The sequence below is a fragment of the Podarcis melisellensis genome (genome assembly GCF_964234715.1).
Source record: "Podarcis melisellensis genome assembly, chromosome: 11".
NCBI classification, from domain to species: domain Eukaryota; kingdom Metazoa; phylum Chordata; class Lepidosauria; order Squamata; family Lacertidae; genus Podarcis; species Podarcis melisellensis.
Genome location: NC_138543.1, coordinates 8959697 through 8979582, shown reverse-complemented (window position 1 = coordinate 8979582; position 19886 = coordinate 8959697). Strand labels below are relative to the sequence as shown.

General features: G+C 43.7%; 1 long non-coding RNA gene across 1 annotated transcript; it reads left to right on the top strand.

The window, feature by feature from the left end:
* The first annotated feature begins 12617 nt into the window (after positions 1-12617).
* LOC309380742 lies at positions 12618-19171 on the top strand. The gene is made up of 3 exons (XR_014173099.1): positions 12618-12879; positions 13784-13923; positions 18754-19171. It is a non-coding gene; the product is annotated as an uncharacterized lncRNA (long non-coding RNA).
* Positions 19172-19886: the final 715 nt, after the last annotated feature.

Below are 19886 nucleotides of genomic sequence, written 5' to 3'. Positions count from 1 at the left end.
AGTGACAGATTCAGCCAGGCAAATACAGCCAACGATCATATATTGTGAGGTGCTTTCACTGAAATAGATTATCTGAAGGGCACACCAAGGAGCACATTCAGACAGCTTTTGAAAAAAGAGGATGCCTTATTTTGTGCAGTTAGTATGCCGTAATTTCCCCATTAAGCGCCTCAAAACAGCACACCATGAAATAGGAAAGGGTCATTATTCTGTGGAAGAGCATCCACCTTGCATGTACGTTTCCGAGCACAATTCAAAGTGTTGGTGCTGACCTTTAAAGCCCTGAACGGCCTCGGCCCAGTATACCTGAAGGAGCGTCTCCACCCCCATCGTTCTGCCCGGACACTGAGGTCCAGCGCCGAGGGCCTTCTGGCAGTTCCCTCACTGTTAGAAGCAAAGCTACAGAGAACCAGGCAGAGAGTCTTCTCGGTAGTGGCACCCGCCCTGTGGAACGTCCTCCCACCAGATGTCAAAGAGAAAAACAACTACCAGACTTTTAGAAGACATCTAAAGGCAGCCTTGTTTTAGGAAGCTTTTAATGCTTAATAGATTATTGTATTTTAATATTCTGTTGGAAGCCACCCAGGGGTATGAATAATAAATTATTATTAATATTATTATTATTATTATTATTATTATTAGCCAGGTTAACCCCTGGCATCTCTAGACAAGACTGAAAATGTGCCTGGTCTGAAGGTAGATGGGAAGGTAGCCCATGTAGGAGAAGGAAAACTCTGGTCCTAAACCTCTGCTGCCTTGTGGGATAGCTTTGGGAGAAGAAAAAGCTAAGCAGTAAACCCAACACAGATCTGGAGTGGAGTCCCTAAGACAGCAGGATTGCCTCTTGCACGTCTCTTTCTGGCAGCTCCTGCAGCCAAGCTGGTACCAAACGTATTGCTCTGCTTTCCTTTGGACCACATCCGTGAGGCCGAGAGTGGAGTCTTGTCACCTGGGCAGTCCGGGGCCTCCATACACACTGCCCAGTCTTGCACCCTGGGGAGATCACTTGAGTGCTGCTGCTGGCACAGCAGTTTGGCTTCACCCCCAGACCCACACAATGTTGTCTCTGTTAAATCTGTGTCGCAATTCAAGAGACCTCTTGATTACAGAGCACATATGATCCTGGATGACTCATCCAGTCTCCTGCAGCTCTTGACATTTGAGACGTGCATCCCTTGGCAATTACTACCACCCTTCCTTGCCCCTGGTTTTCACTGCTTACACCATATCATGTAATGTTACAGGCAGGGGGGATACTACAGTGGTACCTCCGGTTATGAACTTAATTCGTTCCCGAGTTCCGTTCTTAAGCTGAAACTGCTTGTAACATGAGGCGCACTTTCGCTAATGGCGTCTCCCGCTGCTGCCGCGCTGCTGGCACGCGACTTCCGCTTGCATCCCGGGGCAGAGGTCGCAACCGGGAGCATCTACTTCCGGGTTAGCAGAGCTCGTAACCCGAAGCATTTGCAAGGAGGACAGTACATAACACGAGGTTCCACTGTACAATGGTACCTCTGGTTGCAAACGGGATCCATTCCGGAGGCCCATTCGCAACATGAAAAGAGCTCAACCTGAAGCGCCGTATTTTTGCAGGTGCGCAGCGCAATTTGGTGCTTGTGCGCATGCGCAAGCGGCGAAACCTGGAAGTAACCCTTTCAGGTACTTCCGGGTCGCCGCGGGACGTAACCTGAAAGAACATAACATGAAGCAAACGTAACATGAGGTATGACTGTATTGCATTGGATTTTATGCTCAGTGCCCTGGTGTCATAGCAAAACTCTTTCAAATAAAATAAAAATACATTGCACAGAAATGTTATGTATTAACAAGAAATGCACTATTAGTTTGAATTAAAGGGGGCGGGAACAGGTTGACTCAAAACCTCGGCCTCACCAGCACACAGGAATCAACTGTATTGCACGGTTTGGATCAGAAATTACCCACCTTGAAATTACTGGCTTGTCCAGGAAATATAAGATTACAAACAACAAAGAATGGTCCTGATGAAATGCACTTTGTTATAACTGAAATGAATGCAGTTCTTTTTCTTCTCCTCATTATTGTGTTTGAGGACAGAAATAGCTTTCCCTAGCCACTGCTCATGTATTTGTTTTGAAAGTGATCCCAATACTAATCGTGATGTATTGTAGCTCCAGACTGCCATTCCCATCTCTTTAAGTACACATCTACTCTCTCTTTTCATTCCTCACAAATGCCTTTTCCTTCTTTTGCTAAAAAATAGTATTGAATTCTATTTGTTATTCACATACACACACCATTCCCCAAACCAAAGTGGAGAAGCTTTGGGCTTCCCCAGAATATGTAATGGCTTTGTTTTCTATTTGGATGTATACAAGGGAATAGTTTCTTTAGGTTGTATTGAACCAAGTCGAACTCCGAACAGATCTGTTGAAATAAATATCCTTAAGTGCATTCATGACAACCCTAGTGCAGATTCTGAATGCTAATACACAGTGGTTTTCTTGTGCATTCTTAAGACAATTTAACCTAAAATTATGTTCAACAAGGTGGTTGAACTATTATTAGTAGCATTATAAGGATGGCATGACATATTAAAAATGATTGAAGTCTCCACCTTACCAGGAACTGAAACTATGTTATTTCATACTGAGTACAGGATAATTATAAAGCTGCTTACAAGAAGTTGAGGCTATAAGAAAAGGGGGAGGTTCATAATTTGAGGAAACAAAATGGGATATTCTGGCAATGTAAGCAGTTTGTGTGTTGCCTTTTACTTCTGGGAGAATAAAACTGGGTGTTTGTATGTAAAGCAAGTGTAGGGATATACCTTAAGAACTGGCTTCCCTTCTTAAATACCCCCTCCATGCAAAAAAAAGTGCATCTGCCAATGAATTGCACAAGAGCTCCAAATCTATGAATTGTGCAATTTGAATTTGCTGCTGTGTGAAAATAGCAACAGTCTGAAAGCACCCTTGGTGCTAATTGTGCACACCATTCAGTGAATGTAGCAGCCCATGTATGACTTATTTGTGTAAAATGATAGCATCCTTCCAATTGTTTTGACCTAACAACAGTTTATATATATATATAAACAGTCATGCCCATGGCACTGGAATTACTTTAAGTGATGCATGTATGTATATTATTTACTTATGACATCATCATGGGTTGTATTCAATATTAGTCATACCCAGAGTAGACCCCCTGAAATTAATGGACACGAGGAGCAGGATTATGTTGGATAATGCTGGATGCATCCCATAGTCTTATTCTTACTGCTGAATTCAGGACTGCAAATCTTCATTTATCCAATCAAGAGCTATATTTCTTCTATGCATTCCCAGTTTTTCCAGTTTCACTAATCGTAAGCTTTGAAACATGCTGGGATGGTCAAAGCCAGCATCCAAGTAGCAAATTGTTTTATTAGGCCCCCAATATTACCTGAAAGGCTACCTAGTTCCCTTCTGACCACAGGGGGCACTGTTGATTGTATCACCATCTTCATAAGTTTTTTGGGGGGTGGCCTGGGAGAGGGCTTTCTCTGTGCCAGCCCTAAGTAGTGGAATAATAATAATAATAATAATAATAATAATAATAATAATAATATACACCCCACCTATCTGGCTGGGTTTCCCCAGCCACTCTGGGTGGCTTACAGCACATATGAAAACATACTAAAACATCAAACATTAAAAATTTCCCGATACATTCCCTCCTTACGATTTATATCTGGGAGAATAAAACTGGGTGTATGTTCAAAGCCCCTTCACAGGTTTCAGTGAAGGTCTAACATTTGACACCTGAATTGTGTGTTTTCAGGACGCGCCCTATACCTGTGGCTGTGATCTTTTTTAATTATGAATTTTAAATTGTTGTAACCTGCCCTGGTACCTGCAGGTAATGGGTGAGTAATAAATGTGATTGTGATGATGGCGATGGTATCTGCACGCATTATTCCCCAACCACAAATCTGAGGTGCTACATTCACAGGCAGAGGGGAGAACAGTACAGTCGTACCTCAGGTTACAGATGCTTCAGGTTACAGACTCCGCTAACCCAGAAATAGTACCCCAGGTTAAGAACTTTACTTCAGGATGAGAACAGAAATCGCGTGCCAGCGGTGCGGTGGCAGCGGGAGGCGCCACTAGCTAAAGTGGTACCTCAGGTTAAGAACAGTTTCAGGTTAAGAACGGACCTCCAGAATGAACTAAGTTCTTAACCCGAAGTACCACTGTACTGAGCCATATGATGGACTATAAATATTTTTTAAAATATTAACATGAAGAAGGAAGCCAAGTTCAGTTTTGGACTGTATTCAGTTCACACAAGCAAAACAGAGACCTGATAGCTGGGGATGCCCAGTGCCGGATTTACATATAAGCTAAACAAGCTATAGCTTAGGGCCCCACTCTCTAGAGGCTCCCAAAAAATTTAAAGGGGACAAACCTGAATATACATTTCCAAAATATAAGATAAAAAACAAATAAAATAAAACCTACCTATGGCAACGGTGTTTTGTGTTGTGTAGGCTCCTATGATGTAAGTAATGGGCCCCACCTGCTAGCCTGCTCCCTAAAATATCACTGGTTTGCTCATTTCTATATATAGGGTGCCTACATTCTGCATGGACTGGTTGCACTACAACATGTAGCATGCAGCTGCCCACTACAGCACAGCTGAATGTAGGTCAAGCTGTTGTACCTGTTATCTAATATTAAAGAGTGCTTCTAAATGAACTTTTGTTATTGCCAAATGCCAGTGTGTTTGCATTATTGAGTTCGTTGTGAATAAAAAATCATTTTAAGTTAGCGCTTAATAATTATTTCACTATTAATATGTTGTTGTTTAGTCGTTTAGTCATGTCCGATTCTTCGTGACCCCATGGACCAGAGCACGCCAGGCACTCCTGTCTTCCACTGCCTCCCGCAGTTTGGTCAGACTCATGCTGGTAGCTTCGAGAACACTGTACAATCATCTCCTCCTCTGTCGTCCCCTTCTCCTTGTGCCCTCCATCTTTCCCAACATCGGGGTCTTTCCCAGGGAGTCTTCTCTTCTCGTGAGGTGGCCGAAGTACTGGAGCCTCAGCTTCACAATCTGTCCTTCCAGTGAGCACTATTAATATATTTCTTCTTAATTGTATTTCACTATTAATATACTTCTTCTTAATTGCAATTCAGTTCAACAATTACTTTGATAAAACACATATTTTGTTGTGTGCAAATGGCTTTAGATACCTATTAGGTCCATAAATTACCATATAGCATATATTCAACACAAAAAACGGTGACAATTTGTTATTGACAAAGGACAGCTGGACATATAAAGGGCCCCATTACCTTCAGTAGCTTAGGGCAGGCACCTCCAAACTCAGCCCTTGAGATGTTTTTGGGACTACAATTCCCATCATCCCTGACCACTGGTCCTGTTAGCTAGGGATGATGGGAGTTGTAGTCCCAAAACATCTGGAGGGCTGAGTTGGGGGTGCCTGGCTTAGGGCCTCATCAAACCTAAATCTGGCCCTGGGGGAGTTCAGCCTCCCAAAAGCTTGGCTTGGGAAGGATCCCTCACACCCAGGCCATTGGGCTCTCCCTGCTTTGAAGTATATGTAGTCATATGTTTCTGTTTTCCTTGCATCCTCACATTACTATTTCCATTTGTGTTATAAAAAGGACATGAGACAGTTGCGAATGTCTCAGTCCTTCTATGCCTTGGGGAGTTGCATGCAATCCAGACACTGCTCTCCTTGTTTACTCTCCCTGAATACTGATTTAAGTGTGTGTCTTGCCTATCCCAAAGCCTCAGGCTTCACATAAAGATGTGTATGTACAGAGCTACATTTTACATTGAGGTTTGGGGGTAGTAGAGGGCTGAGAGATTTAAAGGCAAAGTTACCCATTCGTTTTGGATAATTTATTGGAGAAACACGTGGAAAAGGTTCCCAGCGATCTTAATGAATACAGTTTGAATATGGAGGAGAGAGAGAGAGAGAGAGAGAATTACCGTATTTTTCACTCCATAATACGCACCTGGCCATAAGACACACCTAGTTTTTAGAAGGGGAATGCAAGGAAAAAAATATTATTTAAAGGGAGCGCTGAGCAGAGCCTGTATGCATCCCAGGCTCTGCTCAGCGCTCCCTTTCATGAGCCGCTGATGGGCTGCCCTTCTCCCTCCTCAGGGAAAAGCCCCCACACTCCGTGTGGCTCTTTAAAGGGAGCACGGCTCTTGGGGACTTTTCCAGGAGGTGGGGAAAAGGACTGAGGGGCTAAGCCAGAAGCTAGAACAGTAAGAGGGAGTGCTGCGCAGCAATCTCTCTCGCTGTTCTGGCTTCTGGAATAGCTGTGCAACCTGCATTCGTTCCATAAGACGCACACACATTTCCCCTTACTTTTTAGGAGGGAAAAGGTGCGTCCTATAGAGCGAAAAATACGGTAGCTGCGGTTAGAAAAACTGGGGTGCGTGCAGACTTTGAGGGGCGGAATCAGCTGCTGCTCGGGAATCTGCCATAGGATTGCTTTGCAGATTCCCCATCTGTTTGCTTCCGCTAACTACTGCTAGTAAGGAACACAAAGATTACAGAAGGCACTTCCAGGCTTTCACTATTTTGCAGGCAGAATTCAAGTGCATACTAGCAAACCCATTTATTTATTTTTTTAAAGTGGACTTTTTGCTGTATGAAAAATGAGGGGGAAATGCTCTGGAAAGTGTGGGGCATGCGTAGTCAAACTAAGGCCCGGGGGCCGGATCCAGCCCAATCACCTTCTAAATCCGGCCTGCAGACGGTCCGGGAATCAGCGTGTTTTTACATGAGTAGAATGTGTGCTTTTATTTAAAATGCATCTCTGGGTTATTTGTGGGGCATAGGAATTCGTTCATTTTATTTCCCCCCCCCCAAAAAAAATATAGTCCGACCCCCCAACAAGATCTGAGGGACAGTGGACTGGCCCCCTGCTGAAAAAGTTTGCTGTCCCCTGTTGTGGGGTAACAGCTGATTGATTTGACCTTATATAACTTCCCCACAAACAAATCAGAATGAAGGCTCAATAAACAGCTCGTTTGGAAGCAACCAAAGACATAATTAAACCTCCAACGCTCTTCCATCTGCAAAAGAGACAAAACCCAGTACTGTTGCCTCCTGGACTTTTTCTTCAGTCAAAGAGGCTGGGATGATTATAGAAGACCTGTGAAAATATCAGTAGAAGACAGATTTCCAGGTGCTTTCATGACAATTTGTGATAATCATGGTAAGTAACTATGACAGTATACACCAGGCATGTCTAAAAGGTCGATCGCGTGGCATCCCTGGTCAACTGTGTGAAAAAGAAAAAGCTAAACAACTTTGGGTCTTCCTCCCCCCCAAAAAAGCCCAACAACTTTGGTCACTGCTAGTTTTTTTATAGTGGAAGTAGATTGCAGTCTATAAAAAAAAAACTATTTTTTTTTTTTTATAGTGGAAGTAGATTGCAGTCGGGGACGCAGGTGGCGCTGTGGGTTAAAGCCTCAGCGCCTAGGACTTGCCGATCGAAAGGTCGGCGGTTCGAATCCCTGCGGCGGGGTGCGCTCCCGCCGTTCGGTCCCAGCGCCTGCCAACCTAGCAGTTCAAAAGCATCTCCGGGTGCAAGTAGATAAATAGGGACTGCTTACCAGCGGGAAGGTAAACGGCGTTTCCGTGTGCGGCTCTGGCTCGCCAGAGCAGCGATGTCACACTGGCCACGTGACCCGGAAGTGTCTCCGGACAGCGCTGGCCCCTGGCCTCTTAAGTGAGATGGGCGCACAACCCCAGAGTCTGTCAAGACTGGCCCGTACGGGCAGGGGTACCTTTACCTTTTTACTTTAGATTGCAGTCTCTTAGGAGTTGGACAAGCCTGATATACACTATTCCAGGGTCTGCTAACTTTTTCAGCAGGGGGCCAGTCCACTGTCCCTCAGACCATGTGGTAGGCCAGACTTTAAAAAAAAAAAATGAACCAATTACTGTCCCACAAGTAACCCAGAGATGCATTTTTTATGAGCACACATTCTACTCATGTAAAAACACCAGGCAGGCCCCACAAATAACCCAGAGATGCATTTTAAATAAAAGGACACATTCTACTCATGTAAAAACACGCTGATTCCCGGATCATCCGCGAGCCAGATTTAGAAGGTGATTGGGCCGGATCCAGCCCCCGGGGCTTAGTTTGCCTAAGGTAAAGGTAAAGGGACCCCTGACCATTAGGTCCAGTCGTGACTGACTCTGGGGTTGCAGCGCTCATCTCACTTTATTGGCCGAGGGAGCCAGTCTACAGCTTCTGGGTCATGTGGCCAGCATGACTAAGCCGCTTCTGGCAAACCAGAGCAGCGCATGGAAATGCCGTTTACCTTCCCGTTGGAGCGGTACCTATTTATCTACTTGCACTTTGTGCTTTTGAACTGCTAGGTGGGCAGGAGCAGGGACCGAGCAACGGGAGCTCACCCTGTTGCGGGGATTTGAACCGCTGACCTTCTGATTGGCAAGTCTTAGGCTCTGTTGTTTAACCCGCATGTGGTTTCCCCAAGCACTATTCCACTATTAGTTTACCTACCCATGCACTATTCCAAGATTGCTTGGTTCATTGTGAGCCATGACAGCTAAATAGAGCTGAAAACATTTGTAGCAGCGAGCAGCTTCGTCCAAGACACCTACAAGAAAAAAAAAGTCGTACAACCATCTATGAAAGTTGACATTTTCAGGGTGCATTCTACTGTTACCTTTGAATGCAAATATATTGTTGAACCCAGTTCCAAACCAGCTTCCCTATTCACTAATTTGCTTCTCTGACGTTCCTGGGCCACATTTCTTGTATGAGTAGTAAGTCTTAGCTTCTCTTGCTTTTTCCATACATTTACTGAAAGATGCAAAGTGATTTTGTTCAATCTGAAAGGGTAAAAAGCAGGGGACCCAGGTCTAATGCTCTAGCCATGAATTTCTGAAATAACCAAACTAGTCAGTTTCATTACAGCTGGATTAATGTGCAAATATTTCCAGACCAGGAGCATTTCAAGATACAGCATAAAAACATAAAATGCACAGGAAATGAATTGTTAGTTTTTATCTATTTCAAATTAGATTCAGCACATTACTCTGGAAAGCAGTGGTTTACATTTTCCCCAGTCAGCTTTTCAAATCAAAAGTATCCCACGGGATAGTGGTGAGCAAATTTCCCATGGATTCCTCCCCAGCTGAGTTGGATATATGTGTACAATTTGGGCAAGACCAAAGTATGACTGCTCCCCATTTAAAAAGCAACTTTCTTGGGGTCACCCTAACCTTCTGGAGTGTGCAGCAGCTACTACCCCACAGCAAGAAAGCGTGACTTTGCCCACCAAGTGGGAAAAGGCCAAGGAACTCAATGTGTCTTGTGCTAATCAATTCTATCTGAGCTTAATTCTTATCCTCACCAAAGATGAAAACCACTCTTATACCACTTTAACAGCCATGGGGAATCCTGAGAACTGCAGTTTTTAAAGGGTACTGGGAATTGTAACTTTGAGACGGCAGCACCCTTAACATAATACAGTTCCCAATATTCTTTGGGGAAAGCTGTGATTCTTCAAAATATGTTCAGGGTGGATGTGATTCCTAACCCTACCTGGAGCTTCCAGGAACCTTCTGTGTGCAAAAGGATGCTCTTCCAAGCACAATTCAAGATGTTGGTGCTGACCTTTAAAGCCCTAAACGGCCTCAGCCCAGTATACCTGAAGGAGCGTCTCCACCCGGACATCGTTCTGCCCATCGTTCTGCCCGGACACTGAGGTCCAGCACCAAGGGCCTTCTGGCAGTTCCCTCACTATGAGAAGCAAAGTTACAGGGAACCAGGCAGAGGGCCTTCTCGGTAGTGGCGTCCACCGTGTGGAATGACCTCCCATCAGATATCAAAGAAATAAACAACTATCTGACGTTTTGAGGACATCTGAAGGCAGCCCTGTTTAGGAACGTTTTTAATGACTGATGTTTTAATGTACAGTGGTACCGCGGGTTACAGACGCTTCAGGTTACAGAAACTTCAGGTTACAGACTCCGCTAACCCAGAAATAGTAGCTCTGGTTAAGAACTTTGCTTCAGGATGAGAACAGAAATTGTGCAGCAGCGGCGCAGTGGCAGCGGGAGGCCCCATAGCTAAAGTGGTCCCTCAGGCTAAGAACAGTTTCAGGTTAAGAATGGACCTCCAGAACGAGTTGAGTTCTTAACCCGAGGTACCACTGTATTTTAATCTTTTGTTGGAAGCTGCCCAGAGTCTTGGGAAACCCAGCCAGATGGGCGGGGTATAAATTATCATCATCATCATTATCATTATCATTATTGCCCTTAAGCAGCATCAGCCCAGAAACCCAAGATCCTAAGAAGCTAGGTCTGCTATCCAGAAATATTATGCCAATTTTCCCTAGCCAGCTTCAACACAGTCTGGAGCGCCACTCAGCCCATGTTATGAACATGCCAGCTTTGTCATGTGAGTATTGGCTTTATGCCACAAGTATATTTGTCAGCCCTCTGGCTGTGACTGTTCTCATATGATGATGTCACAGACTGGGCTGATGTCACAGAAAGGGTGCGTTCAGAAGACATGTTTACTGAACATTTGTCCTGATTTGCTTATAGGGAGATTAGATGCTGTTGGCTATTTACGTGAGCATTGACTCGCATTTGTTTGTGAGGAGGCTAAATGACAGCTGGGTCAAAGCAAATGTCATCCTAAGTTTTCCATTGCTTCCCCACCCACCACTTTCCTTACCCCCTCCCCAAAAAAAGTCTGATCTTTGGGGCAAAAGCTCCAAATCACTTTTAATTGGACGACTTGAATTTGCTGGGATGTGACTGAATCCCATCCACAAATAGCAACAATCTGGAACTGCCCAAAGTCTTGACAAACACAGTTGTCCTGGTCACTTATGTCATCATAAGTGAGATCCATTATTTAAGCGTCTCCAAAGGTTTGTAGGCATTCAAAACATTTCACCCAGATTTACCTCCACTTGGACCCCCCAGCTGCTTTTGAAATTCTATCTCTTTTTTTGTAATTATTTTTATTGGTTTTACATATAATCACATTGCGTAACATCGTACCCTCTTATTTTATCTCTGTGGCTCAGCTGAGCCTAATGACTTCCCTCCCCTCCATCTGATGGTTTGCGTGGCAATACCCGCCCCTATCCACAGTTAGAGTAAATAACGACAACGGACAACAGAATTAAGGTTAATGGGCGAAAAATGGCCACAACTTTATTGATTACAGGAAAGAGCGGTATTGGCCTTAGGCATTGGCCCTATCAGACTATCGGTATAAACCGTGAAGGGTTAAGCACCAACAGGGGGAGCCCCCGAGATGCACATCCCTAGGCGCTCCCCGAGGGGTTACCGCTCGGGAGTGCGCTTTAGGCCCTAGCCTCCGTAGGTTTCGGACGAGGCGACGCCCCCCCCGGAGTCCTTTAACGAACTACCCTTCAGCATTTGGGGGAGGTGATGGCGTTCCTCCCCCCCCCAACTCTTTTGCATGATAATAAATTCCCCTGCCAATGCCTAACTGCAAAAACCAAAGGTGTTGTGACGTTTTGCTACGAAGTAGGCGAAAAAACCAAGTGGCTTCAAAATACAACCAATTAGCCAAATGGAAAAATTCCTACCAGGCCCCTTGCGGCGACCAGCTGAAGCCCATAGCAAAGTCTGAATGCAACCTAGAGGGTGGGTGGGAAACCGCAGCCGCTAGGAGGAAGGAAAGGGGCGAGCTAGGGCTGCCCCCACCTTAAATTGCCCCTAGTGAGCCCACCCCCAGTGCCATCCGATTGGCTGGCGGTGTGACTAAATGAATATTGATGACCGGGAAATCCCTGAGTCCCACGGGACTGACGCCAGTCCCGCAAGGCTGTAGGCGGGGCGTGAGCCCGCAAACCCCACCCCTCCTTATGTCGGGAGTGGCTTTACAAAATTTAAACTTTACATCTTTACATTCTCTTCGTTTCCTATCCTTGTTATATCATTACCTAAAATATTATATTACTCAACCTGAATAGGTAGCAATTTCATCTTACAAATCTTCAGATAAGCCTGCTAATGATGTCAATTGCTTACAGTTGTCTCGCAGATATAATATAAATTTGTTCCAGTCCTTTTGGAATATTGATCATGCTGGTTCCAGATTCTTCCAGTCAGTTTCTCCAGTTCTGCAAAGTCCATCAGCTTCATCTTCCACTCTTCTTTTGTTGGTAACACTTGTTGTTTCAATCTTTGGGCTAACAAAATTCTTGATACAAAATAAGCTCATAGCAATGATACACGAAAGCTCATACCAATAACAAACTTAGTTGGTTTCTAAGGTGCTATTGGAAGGAATTTTTCTATTTTGTTTCAACCACAGCAGACCAACACAGCTACCTACCTGTAACTAAAATTCTTGATGCTGTTGTTGCATATAAGAACAATTTTTTATCTTCTCTTGGTATCTATCCACTCTACACAATGGAAAATTTTCTGGTTTTTTAACAAAAGTGTTTTTAAACATTTTCTTTAACTCATTATATATCATTTCCCAGCAAGCTTTTACCTCTCTACATTGCTTTTTGAAATTCTCACAGGTTTTCCAAAAGGGGGCAGAGTTGCTACACTAGCCCGCCGAGTACCCAAACCTAAGCCGTGCATTTATACAGATTGCAGTGTAAATTTTCTGTCTGTCAGTGTGTTCTACCCCTGCAGCTACTCCTATGAGCATCGTTGCCGAAATCTGTCCATTAATCACTCTTCGCTGTTTGCTTATTGTGCTAAAGGTAGATCCTGCATTGAACGCGTTGCGGAGAGAATCAGAATAGCTTGGAACACTTCCCTGACGTAGCCCATTTGTTCAATCGCTGAAAACACATCATTGATCAAGTTATCTACCTGAGATGGCGAGCATATTAAATCACTTGAACTTCATTTGCATGATGACTCTGCTAAACATACAGGCCTTTCCAGCAGTTTGAATGACACACTTGCAATTGCTATTTGTAATATATATTTTAAAAAATGCACAGGAAATGAATTGCTGGTTCTTATCCATTTCAAATTAGATTCAGGACATAACTCTGAGGAGAGCACACCTAGCAGTGGTTTACATTTGTCCCCCAGTAAGCTTTTTAATCAAAAGTAATTTGGAGTTAAGCATATTGAAGCGTGTTTCATTAGCTGCGGATGGCATTTGATTTATTCATGTGCTCCGCAACATATGCTGCCTGCGCTTTTGAAGCGGCAACGTTTTCGATTGTAAATGAGGGCTTCTGCTTTTTGTTGACGTGCTGGCGCGCTGCCTATTTTCATTCTGACTGGTGCGTAAGGCAGAAAACCAACAGCACATCTCTGTACTGACAGTCCACAATATTGCGTGCTTGGGGGGGAACAGTGAGAGCACAGCAGAACGCCTTTGGAGAACACTGTCGACCATAAGGATGCTTGTTTGATTGAGTTCTCTCCTCTTCCTTGTGTTTGAGGTATCAAATACTTGCAACTAGGCTGCTTAATTCCTTGAAAACCTTCAAAGAATCCCTATCAATCATTTTTTTTGGCAACATGCTACCGGTATCACAAATATACAGTTTCAGAGAGAGCGGGGAGGGTATCCACTGAAGATGAAACGACAGGATAGTTTAGGTGCTGTTCTTAAAAAAGAAAAGTATATTTTACCAAGGTGTCAGCTGAAAAAGACCGATATGAAGCAGTGAACAGCACAGCCAGTGCTCTTTTCAAGGCAAATTCAGTGCAGCTCTGCAAACTTAACATACTCGCTTTCTGATCATTCTGTGCTGTTTTTCTTAGCCTTCCTTCTCGAGATTCACTTTGTTCTTTTCACCTGACACCTGTACAATCCGTGTAGAGAAGGGGTGGGCCGACTTCTGCTTGTATTATCTGTTTTGCTGCTTTTCACCACACCTCCAAGATTCACCATCTGGAGCGAGGTGCAATATAGGGGCTCAGGTGGGAAGGATTTCTGTTTTTTTAATGATTTAACTGTGGTATGGCCTAATATGTTTTAAAATATCTCTAAGCAGTGTTCAAAAAAACTGAAGCAACAACAGATAACGTTAACAAAAGATTGCAAAAATACAGTTACATATAAAACGTTACATTAATGCAAAGTTACTAATACAGTGGTACCTCTGGTTAAGTACTTAATTCGTTCTGGAGGTCCGTTCTTAACCTGAAACTGTTCTTAACCTGAAGCACCACTTTAGCTAACAGGGCCTCCCACTGCTGTTGTGTGATTTCTGTTCTCATCCTGAAGCAAAGTTCTTAACCCAAGGTACTATTTCTGGGTTAGCGGAGTCTGTAACCTGAAGCGTATGTAACCCGAGGTACCACTGTATATAAAAATCAGTATCAGTTCATTTTCCTTTTTACTCACTCCCTCTCAGCCTCTGGGTTCTCACCCAGGGTTCAAACAAACTCTCCACTTACCCTCAAAAGTCTCACAAGTTTGGTCTTCAAGTGCTTGAATAGGACTGTGAGATTCTTTATTAGGAGACAAGACTACTTATTTCTCTATCTGAGCAATCCCAAACAATTTGCAAGGGACTTAGGGGAAGCCTGTTTGGAATGTCATCTTTAGAGGGAAGAATGAAATACAAGGGACAAGGCCTTCTCGGTTACAGCCCCAAACATTTTGGAATGTATTGCTCAGTGAAACATGTCAAAATCCTTCTCTGCTTATTTTAAGAAGACTTCACATATATTTATTGCTTGGGCAGGGTTTTCAGAACCTATAAGACTAGTTGATCATTAAATGCTTGTAAACAGCCCCATACCCTCCAACATTTCTCTGCTGAAAATAGGGACATCCTAAACCATCATCATTATCATTTTATTATTTATACCCCATTCAACAGACTTTGTTGCCCCAACCACTCTGGGTGGCTTCCAACATATTTATATAGAAATATAATAAAATATTAAACATTTTTTTTAAAAAAAACTTCCCCATACAGAGCTGCCTTCAGATGTCTTCTAAAGGTTGTATAGTTACTTATCTCTTTGGCTCGGGGGTCGCATAACTCCATACCACCCAACATTTATCTGATGAAAATAGGGGCGTCCCAAGTAAAAGCAGGACATTCCAGGATCAAATCAGAAACCAGGATGGCTTCTGTAAATCTAGGACTGCACCTGGAAAATAGCAGCCCTCTGGTTAAGTCCTAACTTCAAATAGGTAAAGGTAAAGGTACCCCTGCCCGTACGGGCCAGTCTTGACAGACTCTGGGGTTGTGCGCCCATCTCACTTAAGAGGCCAGGGGCCAGCGCTGTCCGCAGACACTTCCGGGTCACGTGGCCAGCGTGACAAAGCTGCATCTGGCGAGCCAGAGCTGCACACGGAAACGCCGTTTACCTTCCCGCTGGTAAGCGGTCCCTATTTATCTACTTGCACCCAGAGGTGCTTTCGAACTGCTAGGTTGGCAGGCGCTGGGACCGAGCAGCGGGAGCGCACCCCGCCGCAGGGATTCGAACCACCGACCTTTCGATCGGCAAGTCCTAGGCGCTGAGGCTTTAACCCACAGCGCCACCTGCGTCCCCTAACTTCAAATACTTATTTGTAAAAAGGTTAGGTACCTACTACCTCAAAAGGAAGTATGATGCAAGAGTGAAAAAGGCCTCATCTTCATCTTGACCATTTCAGATTATCATAGAAAGCTTAGCATTATTGCAGATAAGGCAAGGCTGAGCTACATAACAGGATTTTGGATGATATGCAGCTATCAATGGCTATGAGTCATAATAGTTGCATACTAATTCCAAGATCAGAGGCAGTATGACACTGGACACTCATCCCTGGGGTAAGGCACAGCTTTGTTTAAAAAGCTGTGTTGTTTACAAAGCTATTGTACACTACCAACCTTACTGTATGCTTGTGAAACATGGGCCACTTATAAACGCCATCTCCAACTCCTTGAAAGATTCCATCAATTGTGTCTTTGAAAAATGTTACACATCGCTTGGGAAGGCAGGCAAACTAATACCAGTGTACTGGAAGAAGCAAAGATCACCAGTTTTGATTCTTCAACATCAACTTTGTTGGACTAAAGAACTAGATAAAATAGCGGTCAACTGCAAAGGGGATTTGTATATTTAATTTGGCACATCTTACCTGAGAATCTTCTGCTATTCTATTCTGTTTAATGCAACAAATAATTTTAGTAGCCGTGACTGTTGTTTTATTTATTGTATGTCTGGTGCCCGGTGACTTTTTTGGTTGTTGCTGTTGTTGTTGTTGTGTTTGTTCGTATTTTTGTTCTCCTTCTGAATGATGCCATGGCCCATGGCTAGTGTAATAAAAAGTTTAATTGGAATAATTGGAAGCTTCGTTGGACTGGTCATGTTGTGTGGATGCCTGATTATCGTCTTCCAAAGCAATTACTCTATTCTGAACTTAAAAATGGAAAGCGTAAGGCTGGTGGTCAACAAAAGAGGTTTAAAGACTGTCTCAAGGCAAATTTTTAAAAATGTGGTATAAACACCAACAATTGGGAAACGCTGGCCTGCGAGCGCTCCAATTGGAGAACAGCCGTTACCAAAGGTGTCATGGGCTTTGAAGACACTTGAACTCAGGACGCAAAGGAGAAACGTGCTAAGAGGAAGGCACGCTTGGCAAATCCACACCGTGATCAACTCCTGCCTAGAAACCTGTGTCCCCACTGTGGAAGGACGTGTGGATCCAGAACTGGCCTCCACAGTCACTTACAGACTCATTGTTAAAACTGTGCTTATAGAAGACAATCTTACTCGGCTATGAGTGATTGACAGGGAAATGTGGACTTCCCAGGGGCATCTGAGGTTCCGCTGTGGGAGGCTGGATACTGTGTATTGTTGCTGTTTAGTCGTTTAGTCGTGTCCGACTCTTCGTGACCCCATGGCCCAGAGCACGCCAGGCACTCTTGTCTTCCACTGCCTCCCGCAGTTTGGTCAAACTCATGCTGGTAGCTTCAAAAACACTGTCCAACCATCTCGTCCTCTGTCGTCCCCTTCTCCTTGTGCCCTCCATCTTTCCCAACATTAGGGTCTTTTCTAGGGAGTCTTCTCTTCTCATGAGGTGGCCAAAGTATTGGAGTCTCAGCTTCAGGATCTGTCCTTCCAGTGAGCACTCAGGGCTGAATTCCTTCAGAATGGATTGGTTTTATCTTCTTGCAGTCCATGGGACTCTCAAGAGTCTCCTCCAGCACCATAATTCAAAAGCATCAATTCTTCGGCAATCAGCCTTCTTTGTGGTCCAGCTCTCACTTCCATACATCACTACTGGGGAAACCATAGCTCTAACTATATGGACCTTTGTCGGCAAGGTGATGTCTCTGCTTTTTATGATGCTGTCTTGGTTTGTCATTGCTTTTCTCCCAAGAGGCAGGCGTCTTTTAATTTCATGACTGCTGTCACTGTTTATTAGATAAGCCTTTGATTAAATGGTCCTGATCCAGTGGGGATCTTAATTTGTCCTGCATCACATGACTCCTGGGCTCTCGCACATCCTGGTTTGTGTTCTCTGTTGCCACCCTTTGAAATGTTTGCCCCCTTTTCCTGTGTTTCTTTTCACTGCTAATTTCCTGGTGCTTAAGCTGTAAAGCATAATTGTTTAGTTGATTGTTTTTATATAGCTGCTATCCCCTTTTAATTAATGATTGCAGTTGCCCTTTCACCATAGTCCAGATATGGCTCCTCTAATACAAGGATGATCCTGTTAATACTGCAAAGATCCATAAAGTTTAAAAAGCAATTTTGCAAAATCACCAGTTCTATGAGAGCATATCTGTTAATATAAAATATGATCATATAAAATATTCATTTTGCAACATAATCAGGACTGATTGAATTAATGGCTTTGTGATGAATTACCCCCACATACTCTCCACCAGCAAAACTGGTGGGAGAACTTAAACTTGCCCGGCTGTGTAGAAGGAAACATCTTGTTAACAAAGAGCACCATCTAGTGGGTTTTTCATATTGCAATAGCTGCACATATATTTTGTCATTCATTTATAATATGAAAGCTTTAAGTGATGTAACTATGGACAGAGAATCATAGAATTGTGGAACTGGAAGAGACCCTGAGGGTCATCTAGCAACCGCTGGCAATGCAGGAATCTCAACACATGGTCTCCCATCCAATTTGAAACCATACCAGACCCTGCTTAGCTTTGCAAATCTGCTAGTAGTTTTATTGCTGCACCACTAAGAGCAAGGGCTTAAGCATACTGACCATTCCTCTCTCTTTCCTCCGATCAGGCTGCAATTTGAAGCTCCATGTCCGAGCACCATTTTTGTGCTCCAGAGCTTTGCCTGAAAAAACCCACTCTCTGAAGCCCAATCAGAGCAAACATCCACCCACGGAAAACCCAAATTGATGTTTGCTCTGATTGAGCGCTAAAGAGCGGGTTTTCACGAGGAAAGCTCAGGGCAAATCAAAAAATAAAAAATGCTCAGGCATGGAGCATTAAAGCACAGAACTCTACAACCAAGAGCCCAGGATGTACAGGCAAAAGTTTCGGCAATTTATTTATTTAATTTATTAAATATCTAGACCACCCTTTACCTGAGGATCAAAGGGCAGTTTACAATAGAACTGATAGACGCTGTTGGCAGAATATTCATATTCTTCCCTCCCTGCTCATCTCTGGTTTAATATAACAGGGTCTGTGCAGTTTTGAAGCTGGGTTGAATTTGGACAACACATTCTTCCAATGAAATACAGTGTTTAAGTGGCCTTATAATGACATTGCAATGCATTTTGCGTCTTTTCTTCTCCCCAGACCCTATTAAATGGGCGCAATGGGTCGAGCTAGCACCTGAACTTTAAACAGATAATTCTGCTACCTGTGCCTGTGCAGTTTTACTGGGATACCTCAGCTGATACCCACAAGTTTTGAAGAAAGCCAAGAGTGATGTGAAAAGCACACTATAATGCATAAACTCCCTTGAATGCTCCAGGGAGATATTGCATTGTGGTGTGTGTTTACATCAGGCTTCCTCAACCTCGGTCCTCCAGATGTTTTGAGACTACAATTCCCATCATCCCTGACCATTGGTCCTGCTAGCTAGGGATCATGGGAGTTGTCCATGGAGGCAGCCATCTTTCTTCCATACAATATCTTGGAGACAGATGGGCGGACAAGACAACATCATGTCACATCATTCCTAGGGGTATTTATGGCCCCATTTTCAATGCGTGGAGCAACACAGCCCCTTAAAAATTGTTTTTAAAGGCAGCAATCAGACCAACAAGCAACTGTCAGTGCAGAATGAGGGGATATGATAGGATGGACTTTAAAATGAACACATTTGATAGTATGACGAACTAAAATTAGATAGATCTCTAACTCAGGAACGCTGAACTGCTAAAATTTTGTGCAATTTTGTGACTCAAATCTGTTTACCTGAAAAATTGATTTGCCTTTCAAATTATGAAAATAATAAAACAAAGACGTCATCTTTTTCCTTACTTTTTTATGGTATCTTTCAATTTTGTATGCATGGAGGAAAAGGTGGGAGTGTCTCTGAGTGTTTGTAGTTTACATTGTAATTGCAGAATCATTTACGAGTCCTGGTGGAAGAGGGAGGAATAACATGATTTTAATATACTAAGATGAGTAAACATGAACAGCCCTGGGGGGAGGGGGCCATCCAGTATAAATCAAATAAATGTGACAGAAAATTCATCAGGGAAGAAATAATATAATACCTGGTGATACCAATTTCATTGAGTCTAGCATCAGACACAGCCGTGCTTTGCCATTTTGGAAAATTGTGCCACAGTAAACAGATTAGGAAGGGATGCGGGTCATGCTGTGGGTTAAACCACAGAGCCTAGGACTTGCCGATCAGAAGGTTGGCGGTTCGAATCCCCGCAACGGGGTGAACTCCTGTTGCTCGGTCCCTGCTCCTG